Raw genomic sequence first — 6,000 nt, forward strand, 5'->3', positions numbered from 1 at the left:
CTAATCTGTTTTCCATCTCTGTAATTATGTTATTTCATGAGTCTTACATAAATGGGATCATGCGGTATGTATCCATTCTTTTGAGACTGGCTTTTTTTAATTCCATATCATTTCCTTGCAGTTCATCCAAGTTGTGTACATCAAAAGATCATTCCTTTTCACTGCTGAGTAGTATTCCAAGGTATAAATGTACCAGTTTGTTTAACCATTTAACTGTTGGAGGACATTTGGGTAGTTTCTAGCTTTTTTGGCTATTATGAATAAAGCAGCTAGGAATATATGTTACAAGTTTCTGCATGAAAATAAGTTTAATTTCTCTGGGATAAACACTTGAGAGTACAATTGCTAGGTTGTATGGTAAGCCCATTTTAAAAGGAACCACAAATCTGTTTACAGAGTGGCTGTACCATTTACATTTCTGCAGTGGATGAGTGATCCAGTTTCTCCACATCCTCACCAGCATTTGATATTTTTCATTTTAGCCATTCCAATATGTGCATAGTGACATCTCATATGGTCTTAATTTGCATTTCTCTAGTGATTAATGAAGTTGAACATCTTTCATAGGCTTACTTGTCATCTGGATACCCTCTTCTATGAAATGTCTGTGAATATCTTTTGCTCATTTCCTAACTGGACTGTTCATTTTTTTAATATTGAATTTTGAGAGTTCTTTATATATTCTAGACCAAATCCTTTGTTGGATATGTGATCTGCAAAACATTTTCTCCCAGTCTGTAATTTGTCTTTTCTTCCTCTTAACAGAGTCTTTCATAGAGCAAAGTATTTTAATTTTGATGTCATCCAGTTTATCAATGATGAAACTGTTCTGTGTTTTGATATCGATATATCAATATCCTGGTGACACTGTGCCATAATTTTACCATGTGCTACCCCTGGGGAAACGGGGTAAAGGGCACACAGGATCTCTACGTTATTTCTTAAACCCATGTAAATCTGCAATTATCTCAAAATAAAAAGTTTAAAGAACAAATCAAATGTCCAATTATAAACTCATTATTAACTGATTCCAGTTTATCTCAGTTTGGGGAATCACCTCAATCTAGATTCTTCCTCTAGACATACAGGTTAGAAACCTCAGGGTCATCCTTCACTACCTCTCTTTCTCCTTCTCCCTGAGTAAATAATTTTTTTTTTAATTTTTAAAAAGATTTTATTTATTTGAGAGAGAGCACGAGCAAGGAGAGGGGCAGAGGGAGAAGCAGACTCCCTGCTGAGCAGGAAGCCCGATGCGAGACTCGATCCCAGGACCCCCGAGATCATGACCTGAGCCCAAGTCAGACACTTAACCAGCTGAGCCATTTAACCAGCTGAGCTTAACCAGCGCCCCCAGCCCTTGGCTACATATTTTCAACCCAGCACTCTTACTGCTCAGTGTCTGCATGTGCTACTGTTAGTTTCCCTTCATCTGAGAATGTCTTCATTTCCCTTTTGTTCCTTAAGGGTAATTTCATTACATATAGAATTCAAGATTGACGGTTCTTTACTTTCAGCACTCTATAAATGTTGCGTGACTTCTGTCTGCCTCCATAGTTTCCTTTATAGGCAATACTAAAATAGAACTTGAATTGGTGTTCCTCCCTGGTTGTTTCTCCCTGTTTTTCAGATTTTTTCTTAGTCTTTGGTTTTCAGAAGATTAATTATGTTGTGTCTTATGGATCTCTTTGGTCTTAACCTACTTGGAGTTTATCGGCTTCTTGAATCTGTAGGTTTCTATCTTTCACCAAATTTGGGGAGTTTTCAGCCATTATTCTTTGAATACTTTTCAGTTCCACATTTCTCCTCTCCTTCTAGGATTCCCATGATACAAACGTTGATCTTTTGTTATTGTATCATGGGTCCCTGATCCTTTTCTTTCTTTTTTTTCTTCCAGTCTGTTGTTCAGATTGAGTAACTTCTATTGATTTGTCCTTAAGTACCCTGATTTGATCTTCTGTCATTTTCACTCTACTACTGAGTTCATCCAAGTTTTAACTTTTACAATAATTCTTAATTTCTATAATTTCCATTTGGTTCTTTCTCATAACTTCCATTTCTTTGCTAAGATTTTCCAATTCAAGAGAATTTGCAATTGCTGTTGAAGTATTTTTATTACAACTGCTTTAAAATCCTTGTGAGATAAATTCTAACATCTGAATCATATCAGTATTGGTACAGTTGATTGTCTTTTCTTTACATTGTTGTTTTCCTGGTTTGGGCTATGATGAGTGATTTTCTATTGTATCCTGGACATTTGGGTTATTGTGTTAGGGATCTTTTAATTTTATTTACATCTTCTATTTTAGCAGGTAGGAGTCCTGTTTAGGTGTAGTGTATTGTTGTTGGTTCTTTTATGGGTTTTAGTTCCAATGGAAGTTCATTTTTTTTAGTTTTATGGTTTTATTAACATGAATATAACATGCATATAAGCTGCCTGACTATTCATTTTCTTCACTGTGCAGCCTGGCATTGGGATTGGCAACTCTGATGGCCAACTGGGCTGTTCTTTCCACAATGGCTTTGCAGTTCTTGGAGAAGACATTGTGAGCAGTCTCCGCATAGTGAGATTTGCTGCACATCAGCAGCTCTTCAATTTCCTTGACCTTGTGAACTAGGAACTTCCAGAAGCCACTGGGCAGCATGTGCTTTCTTTCCTTGTTGCTCCTGTAACCAATGCTGGGCATCAAGATCTAGTCCTTGAATCTTCCGTGCACCCTACTGTCAATGCCTCTGGGTTTCCACCAGTTGCTCTTAATTTTGACATGCTGGTCTGGTGGCTGCTAATGAACTTTTTGGTCCTCTTGTTAACCATCATGGGCTTTACCAGAGGTCTGAGGGCGGCCATGATGCTGAGTAAGAGATGGCTGCCAGGAGGAGGAGATGGCAATGCAGTTTTCTGAGCCCTTGTGATACTGTTCTGGTCTGTGTTGTTCTTTGGGTGCTGCTAGGGTTCCCGTTCCATCCCTGCTGGTGTCTTCTGGGGTGTCAGAAGATGCCTCCCTGGATTGCATGGTGTTGCTGGGCCACCTTCTGCAGAGGGGCAGGCAGACGGGGCTGCCACTGTGTGGAGGGCCCGGAGGCACAGGGCTTTGCGGCTGCTGAGAACAAATTGGGCCACTTGCTGGTGCCCTGGTGTGAAACTAGAGTGGGGGTTCCCCATAGGTCTCTACTGGGCTCCCTGTTCTTTGGCAGAGAAAGCAAACTTTCCTTTCTTTTTTTTCCTTTTTTCTTTTTTTTCCCCCCTTCTTCGTCTATGCATGTTGGTGGTTCTGGGTTGCAGGGTATATGGGAGATGAAAACCCGGGAAACTCACCACATTGTTGTTCCTCAAGTCCTGAGGTCCTTAGCCAGCCCACCATTGTCTGTCTTTCTTTTTTTAAAAATATTTAATTATTTGAGATAGAGAGCGCACAAGTGGGAGCAGGGGGAGGAGCAGAGGGAGAGGGAGAAGCAGGCTCCCTGCTGAGTGCAGAGCCCAATGCGGGGCTCAATCCCAGGACCACAAGACCATGACCTGAGCCAAAGGCAGACACTTAACCCACTGAGCCACCCAGGCCCACCCCCCCACCCCCACACCATCGTCTTTCTAGCTTTCAGAGTCCTTTTATCATTGTTTTTAAACTTCCAAGGTTTTTAGTTGTACTTAGAGGAGGACACTGTGATTCTACACCATCTTGTTCTGAAACCACAAGCCTGCCTTTTAAAGGAAGGAAAAATTTGAGACTATATTCAGAGGGCAGGAAAAAAAAGAGAGTAAGAAATTGCCCCACATCAACTCCCCCAGATAAATGCTGCTTATTGATTCTGACCTGGATGACTCAAGATTGGGCTTTGTGCTTGTGCTGGTATGTTGTCATTAAATAAATCACTGAGGGCTATCACTTCAGTATGCATGATTCCTGCGACTGGTGGCATCAGTGATGTGACCCTGGGTAAGTGGATGTAAAATTGCGAAAGGCTACACGTCTTTATGTACGTATTCAAACATACAAGTGTAAATGCACAATTAGCTGATGTTTATCATCGCTGAGCACTGCCTGAAGGATGGATGGTTGTAACTTTCTTAAACCCCCCCTCTTGCAGAGAGTGGAATGGATGGCAGAGGAGCTTACAAATTGCTGGATCGAGGATGGCAAACAATTAATTCACCTGCTCATTCTGCTCAATTGATACTGGGTGCTTTGTCCTGAGATATCCAAAAGCCATGCCTAGATTCAGTAGGAGTGTCATGTTCAATGAGCCCTGAATGGTCGGTGGCAGCCGATATGCCCCACCCATGGAATCCCCGATCTAGAAAAGTCCTCTAGAGCTCACATGCTTTTTGCAGACACAGAGCCTACCTGAGTTTGAAGGCCCATGGGGGAAAAAAAGCTGTATTTGAGGGGTATGTAATAGATTTCTCAGTGTAGAGGCCCAGAGTGATGGACTTTTGCCAAGATTTTGCCCAGGGGCTCAGAACATGTATAGTTTTAGCTGGAATGGGACTTGGCGTGGCATTTACATATATGCCACTGATATCTATGTGTAAACAAGTGCATGGTCTGTTTTTTTTTTTTTTAAACAAGACTTTTCTGCTTTTTACAAACAGTATAAACTCTTTACAAATGACCTCTGTCTCTGGGGCCCTACCCACTCCACTCTTGTAGACAAACAGCAGGTAACAGCTTATCTCAGGGTCAGGGAAGTTACTTGGACGGAAAGTGAGGCAGACATCCCATTTTCAGGACCTGCTTCATAATATACATGAAGAGAATTATTACCATTTTTTCTGACAATTGCATAAAAACATCACAAAGCCAAAAATGCCTGTTGAGTAAAATGATAAAGGGGAAAAAAAACCCATCTGGCGTTCAACCCCTCTGTTCGTACACTGGAGGAAAAACCACCCAGATGGGACTTTGCTAAGAGTTGATTAGTGTCTCTCAAGAATCATTTTGACTTATTTGTTTTCGGCCTCAGACCTGACTTTAGATCCTGGCTCTCCCGTATAATACACACAACGTTGTACGTGTCCTTCACACTTCCACGGGGCAGTTGTCTTCCCCACCCTGCTGCTATGTGGGAGAACTCAAGACTCATTTCCCTTGTTTAGAATTTGTGCTTGGTCAGTGCAAAGAAGTCCTTAACCTTTTGCTAGAAAGACCTGAAGAATGTGATCCTGGCAGATGGACGTATCAGGTTAGTGAGCTAGAAAGTTGCAAAGGTGGCTTTGTGTGAGAAGGCAAAATGAAAATTTTCTAAACGGGCAGCAAATCTTCCCCCTGGTACTTTGCCCTGAACCTGGCCCCCTTTTCTTCTCACGAGGGAAAGAGCTTGGCATGTGTAAGTAGCCTCTCTGCAGTCTCAGAAGTTACAGCCACACTGCATTTTATTGTAATTTCCGAGCTATGGTGAGAGGAGCGAGAGGGACAAGTGATGGAAGGGAACAAAGCAAAGCCAGGGCTCAAGGTTAGGAGTCTGAGGGGATTTAGAAAGGGGACAAGCAGCCTTACATTCCTCCAGAGTCCCTGAAAACACTACCGTACCATACAATAGCGCAGAAATTCACGATGATGGTGAAGTGTGCCTTAGTCTTCAAAAAAAAGTCTGTGTGTGCTCACTATTTAAGAAGGCAGAGAACCAAGTTTTCTGCCAAGCAAACACAATCGCAAAGGTTAAAACTAACATTTTAGTGCTTGAGGACAGGGGAGCTTCAGTTGCATGGAAAATCTCAGTGGGTAAGGACAACTCCATTTCCAACAAAGCTGAATAAATGAAGCATCGCTCCTTTTATAATCTCTGCAAATCGGTACTGTGTAAATTTCCCACCCCCACCCCCAAAAGACAGTGGCTACCTAACTTCAGTGCAAAGAATCAGGGTCGACTTGCCTGTGATACTTGAGTGAATGAAATATGCTATTTTGTGATACGCCCCCTTTCAATTCACGTTCTCTGCTCCAAAGGGGTGCAGTGAAAAACAACAGACAAAAACCCAATAATGGACGAGACTTCACACATATA

Source organism: Halichoerus grypus, chromosome 2 (genome assembly GCF_964656455.1).
Source record: "Halichoerus grypus chromosome 2, mHalGry1.hap1.1, whole genome shotgun sequence".
Taxonomy (NCBI): Eukaryota; Metazoa; Chordata; class Mammalia; order Carnivora; family Phocidae; genus Halichoerus; species Halichoerus grypus.